Below are 14,992 nucleotides of genomic sequence, written 5' to 3'. Positions count from 1 at the left end.
GTTACAGCTTTCCCCTCAAGAAGCCTTTCGCTAAGACAGTTCTTGTGGAATTGGCAAAGTGATATTTGGAAGCCCATAGAGGGCTATGTTGAAAAAGGAAATATCCTCAGATGAAATCTGGAAAGAAGCTTTCTGAGAAACTGCTAAGTGTTCTGTTAATTCATCTCACAGAGTTACATCTGTATTTCGTGGATTTCTTTGCCCGACTTACTTCTGTGAAATCTGAGAACAGATATTTCGGATCCCTCAGAGGACTATAGTTCCAAAGGAAATATCCTCCAATAACAAAGAAAAAGAAGCTTTCCAAGAAACTTCTTTGTGTTCTGTGAAATCATCTCACAGAGTTACAGCTTTCCCCTCAAGAAGCCTTTCGCTAAGACAGTTTTTGTGGAATTGGCAAAGGGATATTTGGAAGCCCTTAGAGGGCTATGGTGAAAAAGGAAATATCCTCAGATGAAATCTGGAAAGAAGCTTTCTGAGAAACTGCTTAGTGTTCTGTTAATTCACCTCACAGAGTTACATCTGTATTTCGTGGATCTCTTTGCTAACGTTATTTCTGTGAATTCTGAGAACAGATATTTCGGATCCCTTAGAAGACTATAGGGAAAAAGGAAATATCCTCCGATAACAAAGAGAAAGAGGCTTTCTGAGAAACTTCATTGTTTTCTGTGAAATCATCTCACAGAGTTACAGCTTTCCCCTCCAGAAGCCTGTCGCTAAGACGGTTCATGTGGAATTGGCAAAGTGATATTTGGAAGACCATAGAAGGCTAAGGTGAAAAAGGAAATATCCACAGATGAAACATGGAAAGAAGCTTTCTGAGAAACTGCTTAGTGTTTTGTTAATTCATCTGACCGTGTTACATCTGTATTTCGTGGATCTCTTTGCTTGCCTTATTTCTGTGGAATCTGAGAACAGATATTTTGGATCCCTTAGAAGACTATAGGGCTAAAAGAAATATCCTCCGATAACAAAGAGAAAGAAGCTTTCTGAGAAACTTCTTTGTTTTCTATGAAATCATCTCACAGAGTTACAGCTTTCCCTTCAAGAAGCCTTTCGCTAAGACAGTTCTTGTGGAATTGGCAAAGTGATATTTGGAAGCGCATAGAGGGCTATGGAGAAAAAGGAAATATCCTCAGATGAAATCTGGAAAGAAGATTTCTGAGAAACTACTTAGTGTTCTGTTAATTCATCTCACAGAGTAACATCTGTATTTCGTGGATCTCTTTGCTAGTCTTATTATTGTGGAATCTGAGAACAGATATTTCGTTTCCCTTTGAAGACTATAGGGCCAAAGGTAATATCCTCCGATAACAAAGAGAAAAAAGCTTTCTGAGAATCTTCTTTGTGTTCTGTGAAATCATCTCACAGAGTTACAGCTTGCCCCTCAATAAGCCTTTCGCTAAGACAGTTCTTCTGGAATTGGCAAAGTGATATTTGGAAGCCCATAGAGAGCTATGGTGATAAAGGAAATATCCTCCGATGAAATCTGGAAAGAAGCTTTCTGAGAAACTGCTTAGTGTTCTGTTAATTCATCTCACAGAGTTACATCTGTATTTCGTGGATCTCTTTGCTAGCCTTATTTCTGTGGAATCTGAGAACAGATATTTCGGATCCCTTAGAAGAACATAGGGCCAAAGGAAATATCCTCCGATAACAAAGAGAAAGAAGCTTTCTGAGAAACTTCTTTGTGTTCTGTGAAATCATCTCACAGAGTTACAGCTTTCCCCTCAAGACGCCTTTCGCTAAGACAGTTCTTGTGGAATTGGCCAACTGATATTTGGAAGCCCATAGAGGCCTATGGTGAAAAAGGAAATATCCACAGACGAAATCTGGAAAGAAGCTTTTTGAGAAACTGCTTAGTGTTCTGTTAATTCATCTCACATAGTTACATCTGTATTTCGTGGATCTCTTTGCTAGCCTTATTTCTGTGGAATCTGAGAACAGATATTTCGGATCCCTTTGAAGACTATAGGGCCAAAGGAAATATCCTCCGATAACAAAGAGAAAGAAACTTTCTGAGAAATTTCGTTGTGTTCTTTGAAATCATCTCACAGAGTTACAGCTTTCCCCTCAAGAAGCCTTTCGCTAAGACAGTTGTTGTGGAATTGGCAAAGTGATATTTGGAATCCCATGGAGAGCTATGGCGATAAAGGAAATATCCTCCGATGAAATCTGGAAAGAAGCTTTCTGAGAAACTGCGTAGTGTTCTGTTAATTCATCTCACAGAGTTACATCTGTATTTCGTGGATCTCTTTGCTAGCCTTATTTCTGTGGAATCTGAGAACAGATATTTCGGATCCCTTAGAAGATTATAGGGCCAAAGGAAATATCCTCCTATAACAAAGAGAAAGAAGCCTTCTGAGAAACTTCTTTGTGTTCTTTGAAATCATCACACAGAGTTACAGCTTTCCCCTCAAGAAGCCTTTTTCTAAGACAGTTCTTGTGGAATTGGCAAACTAATATTTGGAAGCCCATAGAGGGCTATGGTGAAAAAGGAAATATCCTCAGATGAAATCTGGCAAGATGCTTTCTGAGAAACTGCCTAGTGTTCTGTTAATTCAACTCACAGAGTTACATCTGTATTTCGTGGATCTCTTTGCTAGCCTTATTTCTTTGGAATCTGAGAACAGATATTTCGGATCCCTTTGAAGGCTATAGGGCCAAAGGAAATATCCTCCGATAACAAAGAGAAAGAAGCTTTATGAGAAACTTCTTTGTGTTCTGTGAAATCATCTCACAGAGTTACAGCTTTCCCCTCAAGAAGCCTTTCGCTAAGACAGTGCTTGTGTAATTGGCAAAGTGATATTTGGAAGCCCATAGAGGGCTATGGTGAAAAAGGAAATATCCTCAGATGAAATCTGGAAAGAAGCTTTTGAGAAACTGCTTAGTGTTCTGTTCATTCATCTCACAGAGTTACATCTGTATTTCGTGGATCTCTTTGCTAGCGTTATTTCTGTGGAATCTGAGAACAGATATTTCGGATCCCTTTGAAGACTATAGGGCCATAGGAAATATCCTTCGATAACAAAGAGAAAGAAGCTTTCTGAGAAACTTCTTTGTGTTCTTTGAAATCATCTCCCAGAGTTACAGCTTTCCCCTCAAGAAGCCTTTCGCTAAGACAGTTGTTTTGGAATTGGCAAAGTGATATTTGGAAGCCCATAGAGAGCTATGGTGATATAGGAAATATCCTCCGATGAAATCTGGAAAGAAGCTTTCTGAGAAACTGCTCAGTGTTCTGTTAATTCATCTCACAGAGTTACATCTTTATTTCGTGGTTCTCTTGCTAGCCTTATTTCTGTGGAATCTGCGAACAGATATTTCGGATCCCTTTGAAGACTATAGGGCCAAAGGAAATATCCTCCGATAACAAAGAGAAAGATGCTTTCGGAGAAAGTTCTTTGTGTTCTGTGAAATCATCTCACAGAGTTCCAGCTTTCCCCTCAAGAAGCCTTTCGCTAAGACTGTTGTTGTGGACTTGGGAAAGTGATATTTGGAAGCCCATAGAGGGCTATGGTGAAAAAGGAAATGTCCTCAGAAGAAATCTGGAAAGAAGCTTTCTCAGAAACTGCTTAGTGTTCTGTTAATTCATCTCACCGAGTTACATCTGTATTTCGTGGATCTCTTTGCTAGCCTTATTTCTTGGAATCTGAGAACAGATATTTCAGATCCCTTAGAAGAATATAGGGCCAAAGGAAATATCCTGCGATAAAAAAGAGAAAGAAGCTTTATGAGAAACTGCTTTGTGTTCTGTGAAATCATCTCACAGAGTTACAGCTTTCCACTCAAGAAGCCTTTCGCTAAGACAGTTCTTGTGGAATTGGCAAAGTGATATTTGGAAGGCCTTAGAGTGCTATGGTGAAAAATGAAATATCCTCAGATGAAATCTGGAAAGAAGCTTTCTGAGAAACTGCTTAGTGTTCTGTTAATTCATCTCACAGAGTTACATCTGTATTTCGTGGATCTCTTTGCTAGCCTTTATTCTGTGGAATCTGAGAACAGATATTTCGGATCCCTTTGAAGACTATAGGGCCAAAGGAAATATCCTCCGATAACAAAGAGAAAGAAGCTTTCTGAGAAACTTCTTTGTGCTCTGTGAGATCATCTCACAGAGTTACAGCTTTCCCCTCAAGAAGCCTTTCGCTAAGACAGTTTTTCTGGAATTGGCAAAGTGATATTTGGAAGCCCTTAGAGGGCTATGGTGAAAAAGGAAATATCTTCAGATGAAATCTGGAAACAAGCTTTCTGAGAGAATCTTAGTGTTCTGTTAATTCATCTCACAGAGTTACATCTGTATTTCGTGGATTTCTTTGCTAGCCTTATTTCTGTGGAATCTGAGAACAGATATTTCGGATCCCTTTGAAGACTATAGGGCCAAAAGAAATATCCTCCGATAACAAAGAGAAAGAAGCTTTATGAGAAACTTCTTTGTGTTCTGTGAAATCATCTCACAGAGTTACAGCTTTCCTCTCAAGAAGCCTTTCCCTAAGACAGTTTTTGTGGAATTGGCAAAGTGATATTTGGAAGCCCATAGAGGGCTATGGTGAAAAAGGAAATATCCTCAGATGAAATCTGGAAAGAAGCTTTCTGAGAAACTGATTAGTGTTCTGTTAATTCATCTCACAGAGTTACATATGTATTTCGTGGATCTGTTTGCCTGTCTTATTTCTGTTGAATCTGAGAACAGATATTTCGGATCCCTTTGAAGACTATAGGGCCAAAGGAAATATCCTCTCATAACAAAGAGAAAGAAGCTTTTTGAGAAACTCCTTTGTGTTCTGTGAAATCATCTCACAGAGTTACAGCTTTACCCACAAGAAGCCTTTCGCTAAGACAGTTCTTGTGGAATTGGCAAAGTGATATTTGGAAGCCCATAGAGGGCTGTGGTGAAAAAGCAAATATCCTCAGATGTAATCTGGAAAGAAGCTTTCTGAGAAACTCTTAGTGTTCTGTTAATTCATCTCACAGAGATGCATCTGTATTTCGTGGAATTCTTTGCTAGCCTTATTTCTGTGGAATCTGAGAATAGATATTTCGGATCCCTTAGAAGACTATGGGGCCAAAGGAAATGTCCTCCGATAACAAAGAGAAAGAAGCTTTCTGAGAAATTTCTTTGTTTTCTGTGAAATCATCTCACAGAGTTACATCTTTCCCCTCAAGAAGCCTTTCGCTAAGACAGTTCTTGTGGAATTGGCAAAGTGATATTTAGAAGCCCATAGAGGGCTATGGTGAAAAAGGAAATATCCTCAGATGAAATCTGGAAAGAAGCTTTCTGAGAAACTGCTTAGTGTTCTGTTAATTCATCTCACAGAGTTACATCTGTATTTCGTGGATCTCTTTGCTAGCCTTATTTCTGTGGAATCTGAGAGCAGATATTTCGGATCCCTTTGAAGACTACAGGGCCAAAGGAAATATCCTCCGATAACAAAGAGAAAGAAGCTTTCAGAGAAACTTCTTTGTGTTCTGTGAAATCATCTCACAGAGTTACAGCTTTCCCCTCAAGAAGCCTTTCGCTAAGACAGTTCTTGTGGAATTGGCAAAGTGATATTTGGAAGCCCATAGAGGGCCATGTTGAAAAAGGAATTATCCTCAGATGAAATCTGGAAAGAAGCTTTCTGAGAAACTGCTTAGTGTTCTGTTAATTCATCTCACAGAGTTACATCTGTATTTCGTGGATCTCTTTGCTAGCCTTATTTCTGTGGAATCTGAGAACAGATATTTCGGATCCCTTTGAAGAGTATAGGGCCAAAGGAAATAAACTCCGATATCAAAGAGAAAGAAGCTTTATGAGAAACTTATTTGTGTTCTGTGAAATCATCTCACAGAGTTACAGCTTTCCCCTCAAGAAGCCTTTCGCTAAGACAGTTGTTGTGGAATTGGCAAAGTGATATTTGGAGGCCCATAGAGGGCTGTGGTGAAAAAGGAAATGTGCGCAGATTAAATCTGGAAAGAAGCTTTCTGAGAAACTGCTTTGTGTTCTGTTAATTCATCTCACAGAGTTACTTCTGTATTTCGTGGATCTCTTTGCTAGCCTTATTTCTGTGGAATCTGAGAACAGATATTTCGGATCCCTTTGAAGACTATAGGGCTAAAGGAAATATCTTCCGATAACAAAGGGAAAGAAGCTTTCTGAGAAACTTCTTCGTGTTCTGTGAAATCGTCTCACAGAGTTACAGCTTTCCCCTCAAGAAGCCTTTCGCTAAGACAGTTCTTGTGGAATTGGGAAAGTGATATTTGGTAGCCCATAGAGGTCTATGGTGAAAAAGGAAATATCCTCAGATGAAATCTGGAAAGAAGCTTTCTGAGAAACTGCTTAGTGTTCTGTTAATTCATCTCACAGAGTTACATCTGTATTTCGTGGATCTCTTTGCTAGCCTTATTTCTGTGGAATCTGAGAACAGATATTTCGGATCCCTTTGAAGACTATAGGGCCAAAAGAAATATCCTCCGATAACAAAGAGAAAGAAGCTTTCTGAGAAACTTCTTTGTGTTCTGTGAAATCATCTTACAGAGTTACAACTTTCCCTTCAAGAAGCCTTTCGCTAAGACAGTTCTTGTGGAATTGGCAAAGTGATATTTGGAAGCGCATAGAGGGCTAAGGTGAAAAAGGAAATATCCTCCGATGAAATCTGGAAAGAAGCTTTCTGAGAAACTGCTTAGTGTTCTGTTAATTCATCTCACCGAGTTACATCTGTATATCGTGGATCTGTTTGCTAGCCTTATTTCTGTGGAATCTGAGAACAGATATTTCGGATCCCTTTGAAGACTATAGGGTCAAAGGAAATATCCTCCGATAACAAAGAGAAAGAAGCTTTCTGAGAAACTTCTTTGTGCTCTGTGAGATCATCTCACAGAGTTACAGCTTTCCCCTCAAGAGGCCTTTCGCTAAGACAGTTTTTCTGGAATTGGCAAAGTGATATTTGGAAGCCCTTAGAGGGCTATGGTGAAAAAGGAAATATCTTCAGATGAAATCTGGAAAAAAGCTTTCTGAGAGAATCTTAGTGTTCTGTTAATTCATCTCACAGAGTTACATCTGTATTTCGTGGATTTCTTTGCTAGCCTTATTTCTGTGGAATCTGAGAACAGATATTTCGGATCCCTTTGAAGACTATAGGGCCAAAAGAAATATCCTCCGATAACAAAGAGAAAGAAGCTTTATGAGAAACTTCTTTCTGTTCTGTGAAATCATCTCACAGAGTTACAGCTTTCCTCTCAAGAAGCCTTTCCCTAAGACAGTTTTTGTGGAATTGGCAAAGTGATATTTGGAAGCCCATAGAGGGCTATGGTGAAAAAGGAAATATCCTCAGATGAAATCTGGAAAGAAGCTTTCTGAGAAACTGCTTAGTGTTCTGTTAATTCATCTCACAGAGTTACATATGTATTTCGTGGGTCTGTTTGCCTGTCTTATTTCTGTTGAATCTGAGAACAGATATTTCGGATCCCTTTGAAGACTATAGGGCCAAAGGAAATATCCTCTCATAACAAAGAGAAAGAAGCTTTTTGAGAAACTCCTTTGTGTTCTGTGAAATCATCTCACAGAGTTACAGCTTTACCCACAAGAAGCCTTTCGCTAAGACAGTTCTTGTGGAATTGGCAAAGTGATATTTGGAAGCCCATAGAGGGCTGTGGTGAAAAAGCAAATATCCTCAGATGTAATCTGGAAAGAAGCTTTCTGAGAAACTCTTAGTGTTCTGTTAATTCATCTCACAGAGATGCATCTGTATTTCGTGGAATTCTTTGCTAGCCTTATTTCTGTGGAATCTGAGAATAGATATTTCGGATCCCTTAGAAGACTATGGGGCCAAAGGAAATGTCCTCCGATAACAAAGAGAAAGAAGCTTTCTGAGAAATTTCTTTGTTTTCTGTGAAATCATCTCACAGAGTTACATCTTTCCCCTCAAGAAGCCTTTCGCTAAGACAGTTCTTGTGGAATTGGCAAAGTGATATTTAGAAGCCCATAGAGGGCTATGGTGAAAAAGGAAATATCCTCAGATGAAATCTGGAAAGAAGCTTTCTGAGAAACTGCTTAGTGTTCTGTTAATTCATCTCACAGAGTTACATCTGTATTTCGTGGATATATTTGCTAGCCTTATTTCTGTGGAATCTGAGAGCAGATATTTCGGATCCCTTTGAAGACTACAGGGCCAAAGGAAATATCCTCCGATAACAAAGAGAAAGAAGCTTTCAGAGAAACTTCTTTGTGTTCTGTGAAATCATCTCACAGAGTTACAGCTTTCCCCTCAAGAAGCCTTTCGCTAAGACAGTTCTTGTGGAATTGGCAAAGTGATATTTGGAAGCCCATAGAGGGCCATGTTGAAAAAGGAATTATCCTCAGATGAAATCTGGAAAGAAGCTTTCTGAGAAACTGCTTAGTGTTCTGTTAATTCAACTCACAGAGTTACATCTGTATTTCGTGGATCTCTTTGCTAGCCTTATTTCTGTGGAATCTGAGAACAGATATTTCGGATCCCTTTGAAGAGTATAGGGCCAAAGGAAATAAACTCCGATATCAAAGAGAAAGAAGCTTTATGAGAAACTTATTTGTGTTCTGTGAAATCATCTCACAGAGTTACAGCTTTCCCCTCAAGAAGCCTTTCGCTAAGACAGTTGTTGTGGAATTGGCAAAGTGATATTTGGAGGCCCATAGAGGGCTGTGGTGAAAAAGGAAATGTGCGCAGATGAAATCTGGAAAGAAGCTTTCTGAGAAACTGCTTAGTGTTCTGTTAATTCATCTCACCGAGTTACTTCTGTGTTTCGTGGATCTCTTTGCTAGCCTTATTTCTGTGGAATCTGAGAACAGATATTTCGGATCCCTTTGAAGACTATAGGGCCAAAGGAAATATCCTCCGATAACAAAGGGAAAGAAGCTTTCTGAGAAACTTCTTCGTGTTCTGTGAAATCGTCTCACAGAGTTACAGCTTTCCCCTCAAGAAGCCTTTCGCTAAGACAGTTCTTGTGGAATTGGGAAAGTGATATTTGGTAGCCCATAGAGGGCTATGGTGAAAAATGAAATATCCTCTGATGAAATCTGGAAAGAAGCTTTCTCAGAAAATGCTTTGTGTTCTGTTAATTCATCCAACAGAGTTACATCTGTATTTCTTGGATCTCTTTGCTAGCCTTATTTCTGTGGAATCTGAGAACAGATATTTCGGATCCCTTAGAAGAATATAGGGCTAAAGGAAATATCCTCCGATAACAAAGAAAAAGAAGCTTTCTGAGAAACTTCTTCGTGTTCTGTGAAATCGTCTCACAGAGTTACAGCTTTCCCCTCAGGAAGCCTTTCGCTAAGACAGTTCTTGTGGAATTGGCAAAGTGATATTTAGAAGCCCATAGAGGGCTATGGTGAAAAAGGAAATATCCTCAGATGAAATCTGGAAAGAAGCTTTCTGAGAAACTGCTTAGTGTTCTGTTAATTCATCTCACAGAGTTACATCTGTATTTCGTGGATCTCTTTGCTAGCCTTATTTCTGTGGAATCTGAGAGAAGATATTTCGGATCCCTTTGAAGACTACAGGGCCAAAGGAAATATCCTCCGATAACAAAGAGAAAGAAGCTTTCAGAGAAACTTCTTTGTGTTCTGTGAAATCATCTCACAGAGTTACAGCTTTCCCCTCAAGAAGCCTTTCGCTAAGACAGTTCTTATGGAATTGGGAAAGTGATATTTGGAAGCCCATAGAGGGCCATGTTGAAAAAGGAATTATCCTCAGATGAAATCTGGAAAGAAGCTTTCTGCAAAACTGCTTAGTGTTCTGTTAATTCAACTCACAGAGTTACATCTGTATTTCGTGGATCTCTTTGCTAGCCTTATTTCTGTGGAATCTGAGAACAGATATTTCGGATCCCTTTGAAGAGTATAGGGCCAAAGGAAATAAACTCCGATATCAAAGAGAAAGAAGCTTTATGAGAAACTTATTTGTGTTCTGTGAAATCATCTCACAGAGTTACAGCTTTCCCCTCAAGAAGCCTTTCGCTAAGACAGTTGTTGTGGAATTGGCAAAGTGATATTTGGAGGCCCTTAGAGGGCTGTGGTGAAAAAGGAAATGTGCGCAGATGAAATCTGGAAAGAAGCTTTCTGAGAAACTGCTTAGTGTTCTGTTAATTCATCTCACCGAGTTACTTCTCTGTTTCGTGGATCTCTTTGCTAGCCTTATTTCTGTGGAATCTGAGAACAGATATTTCGGATCCCTTTGAAGACTATAGGGCCAAAGGAAATATCCTCCGATAACAAAGGGAAAGAAGCTTTCTGAGAAACTTCTTCGTGTTCTGTGAAATCGTCTCACAGAGTTACAGCTTTCCCCTCAAGAAGCCTTTCGCTAAGACAGTTCTTGTGGAATTGGGAAAGTGATATTTGGTAGCCCATAGAGGGCTATGGTGAAAAAGGAAATATCCTCTGATGAAATCTGGAAAGAAGCTTTCTCAGAAAATGCTTTGTGTTCTGTTAATTCATCCCACAGAGTTACATCTGTATTTCTTGGATCTCTTTGCTAGCCTTATTTCTGTGGAATCTGAGAACAGATATTTCGGATCCCTTAGAAGAATATAGGGCCAAAGGAAATATCCTCCGATAACAAAGAAAAAGAAGCTTTCTGAGAAACTTCTTTGTGTTCTGTGAAATAATCTCACAGAGTTACAGCTTTCCCCTCAGGAAGCCTTTCGCTAAGACAGTTTTTGTGGAATTGGCAAAGTGATATTTGGAAGCCCATAGAGGTCTATGGTGAAAAAGGAAATATCCTCTGATGAGATCTGGAAAGAAGCTTTCTGAGAAACTGCTTAGTGTTCTGTTAATTCATCTCACAGAGTTACATTTGCATTTCGTGGATCTCTTTGCTAGCCTTATTTCTGTGGAATCTGAGAACAGATATTTCGGATCCCTTTGAAGACTATAGGGCCAAAAGAAATATCCTCCGATAACACAGAGAAAGAAGCTTTCTGAGAAACTTCGTTTTGTTCTGTGAAATCATCTTACAGAGTTACAACTTTCTCCTCAAGAAGCCTTTCGCTAAGACAGTTCTTGTGGAATTGGCAAAGTGATATTTGGAAGCCCATAGAGGGGTATGGTGAAAAAGGAAATATCCTCAGATGAAATCTGGAAAGAAGCTTTCTGAGAAACTGCTTAGTGTTCTGTTAATTCATCTCACCGAGTTACATCTGTATATCGTGGATCTGTTTGCTAGCCTTATTTCTGTGGAATCTGAGAACAGATATTTCGGATCCCTTTGAAGACTATAGAGCCAAAGGAAATATCCTCCGATAACAAAGAGAAAGAAGCTTTATGAGAAACTTCTTTGTGTTCTGTGAAATCATCTCACAGAGTTTCAGCTTACCCCTCAAGAAGCCTTTCGCTAAGACAGTTCTTGTGGAATTGGCAGAGTGATATTTGGAAGCCCATAGAGGGCTATGGTGAAAAAGGAAATATCCTCAGATGAAATCTGGAAAGAAGCTTTCTGAGAAACTGCTTAGTGTTCTGTTAATTCATCTCACAGAGTTACATCTGTATTTCGTGGATCTCTTTGCTAGCCTTATTTCTGTGGAATCTGAGAACAGATATTTCGGATCCCTTTGAAGACTATAGGGCCAAAAGAAATATCCTCCGATAACAAAGAGAAAGAAGCTTTCTGAGAAACTTCTTTGTGTTCTGTGAAATCATCTTACAGAGTTACAACTTTCCCTTCAAGAAGCCTTTCGCTAAGACAGTTCTTGTGGAATTGGCAAAGTGATATTTGGAAGCGCATAGAGGGCTAAGGTGAAAAAGGAAATATCCTCCGATGAAATCTGGAAAGAAGTTTTCTGAGAAACTGCTTAGTGTTCTGTTAATTCATCTCTCCGAGTTACATCTGTATATCGTGGATCTGTTTGCTAGCCTTATTTCTGTGGAATCTGAGAACAGATATTTCGGATCCCTTTGAAGACTATAGGGTCAAAGGAAATATCCTCCGATAACAAAGAGAAAGAAGCTTTCTGAGAAACTTCTTTGTGCTCTGTGAGATCATCTCACAGAGTTACAGCTTTCCCCTCAAGAGGCCTTTCGCTAAGACAGTTTTTCTGGAATTGGCAAAGTGATATTTGGAAGCCCTTAGAGGGCTATGGTGAAAAAGGAAATATCTTCAGATGAAATCTGGAAAGAAGCTTTCTGAGAGAATCTTAGTGTTCTGTTAATTCATCTCACAGAGTTACATCTGTATTTCGTGGATTTCTTTGCTAGCCTTATTTCTGTGGAATCTGAGAACAGATATTTCGGATCCCTTTGAAGACTATAGGGCCAAAAGAAATATCCTCCGATAACAAAGAGAAAGAAGCTTTATGAGAAACTTCTTTCGGTTCTGTGAAATCATCTCACAGAGTTACAGCTTTCCTCTCAAGAAGCCTTTCCCTAAGACAGTTTTTGTGGAATTGGCAAAGTGATATTTGGAAGCCCATAGAGGGCTATGGTGAAAAAGGAAATATCCTCAGATGAAATCTGGAAAGAAGCTTTCTGAGAAACTGCTTAGTGTTCTGTTAATTCATCTCACAGAGTTACATATGTATTTCGTGGATCTGTTTGCCTGTCTTATTTCTGTTGAATCTGAGAACAGATATTTCGGATCCCTTTGAAGACTATAGGGCCAAAGGAAATATCCTCTCATAACAAAGAGAAAGAAGCTTTTTGAGAAACTCCTTTGTGTTCTGTGAAATCATCTCACAGAGTTACAGCTTTACCCACAAGAAGCCTTTCGCTAAGACAGTTCTTGTGGAATTGGCAAAGTGATATTTGGAAGCCCATAGAGGGCTGTGGTGAAAAAGCAAATATCCTCAGATGTAATCTGGAAAGAAGCTTTCTGAGAAACTCTTAGTGTTCTGTTAATTCATCTCACAGAGATGCATCTGTATTTCGTGGAATTCTTTGCTAGCCTTATTTCTGTGGAATCTGAGAATAGATATTTCGGATCCCTTAGAAGACTATGGGGCCAAAGGAAATGTCCTCCGATAACAAAGAGAAAGAAGCTTTCTGAGAAATTTCTTTGTTTTCTGTGAAATCATCAAACAGAGTTACATCTTTCCCCTCAAGAAGCCTTTCGCTAAGACAGTTCTTGTGGAATTGGCAAAGTGATATTTAGAAGCCCATAGAGGGCTATGGTGAAAAAGGAAATATCCTCAGATGAAATCTGGAAAGAAGCTTTCTGAGAAACTGCTTAGTGTTCTGTTAACTCATCTCACAGAGTTACATCTGTATTTCGTGGATCTCTTTGCTAGCCTTATTTCTGTGGAATCTGAGAGCAGATATTTCGGATCCCTTTGAAGACTACAGGGCCAAAGGAAATATCCTCCGATAACAAAGAGAAAGAAGCTTTCAGAGAAACTTCTTTGTGTTCTGTGAAATCATCTCACAGAGTTACAGCTTTCCCCTCAAGAAGCCTTTCGCTAAGACAGTTCTTGTGGAATTGGCAAAGTGATATTTGGAAGCCCATAGAGGGCCATGTTGAAAAAGGAATTATCCTCAGATGAAATCTGGAAAGAAGCTTTCTGAGAAACTGCTTAGTGTTCTGTTAATTCATCTCACAGAGTTACATCTGTATTTCGTGGATCTCTTTGCTAGCCTTATTTCTGTGGAATCTGAGAACAGATATTTCGGATCCCTTTGAAGAGTATAGGGCCAAAGGAAATAAACTCCGATATCAAAGAGAAAGAAGCTTTATGAGAAACTTATTTGTGTTCTGTGAAATCATCTCACAGAGTTACAGCTTTCCCCTCAAGAAGCCTTTCGCTAAGCCAGTTGTTGTGGAATTGGCAAAGTGATATTTGGAGGCCCATAGAGGGCTGTGGTGAAACAGGAAATGTGCGCAGATTAAATCTGGAAAGAAGCTTTCTGAGAAACTGCTTAGTGTTCTGTTAATTCATCTCACAGAGTTACTTCTGTATTTCGTGGATCTCTTTGCTAGCCATATTTCTGTGGAATCTGAGAACAGATATTTCGGATCCCTTTGAAGAGTATAGGGCTAAAGGAAATATCTTCCGATAACAAAGGGAAAGAAGCTTTCTGAGAAACTTCTTCGTGTTCTGTGAAATCGTCTCACAGAGTTACAGCTTTCCCCTCAAGAAGCCTTTCGCTAAGACAGTTCTTGTGGAATTGGCAAAGTGATATTTGGTAGCCCATAGAGGTCTATGGTGAAAAAGGAAATATCCTCAGATGAAATCTGGAAAGAAGCTTTCTGAGAAACTGCTTAGTGTTCTGTTAATTCATCTCACAGAGTTACATCTGTATTTCGTGGATCTCTTTGCTAGCCTTATTTCTGTGGAATCTGAGAACAGATATTTCGGATCCCTTTGAAGACTATAGGGCCAAAAGAAATATCCTCCGATAACAAAGAGAAAGAAGCTTTCTGAGAAACTTCTTTGTGTTCTGTGAAATCATCTTACAGAGTTACAACTTTCCCTTCAAGAAGCCTTTCGCTAAGACAGTTCTTGTGGAATTGGCAAAGTGATATTTGGAAGCGCATAGAGGGCTAAGGTGAAAAAGGAAATATCCTCCGATGAAATCTGGAAAGAAGCTTTCTGAGAAACTGCTTAGTGTTCTGTTAATTCATCTCACCGAGTTACATCTGTATATCGTGGATCTGTTTGCTAGCCTTATTTCTGTGGAATCTGAGAACAGATATTTCGGATCCCTTTGAAGACTATAGGGTCAAAGGAAATATCCTCCGATAACAAAGAGAAAGAAGCTTTCTGAGAAACTTCTTTGTGCTCTGTGAGATCATCTCACAGAGTTACAGCTTTCCCCTCAAGAGGCCTTTCGCTATGACAGTTTTTCTGGAATTGGCAAAGTGATATTTGGAAGCCCTTAGAGGGCTATGGTGAAAAAGGAAATATCTTCAGATGAAATCTGGAAAGAAGCTTTCTGAGAGAATCTTAGTGTTCTGTGAATTCATCTCACAGAGTTACATCTGTATTTCGTGGATTTCTTTGCTAGCCTTATTTCTGTGGAATCTGAGAACAGATATTTCGGATCCCTTTGAAG

Source organism: Macaca nemestrina, chromosome 19 (assembly GCF_043159975.1).
Source record: "Macaca nemestrina isolate mMacNem1 chromosome 19, mMacNem.hap1, whole genome shotgun sequence".
NCBI classification, from domain to species: domain Eukaryota; kingdom Metazoa; phylum Chordata; class Mammalia; order Primates; family Cercopithecidae; genus Macaca; species Macaca nemestrina.
This window is presented reverse-complemented; position numbering follows the sequence as displayed.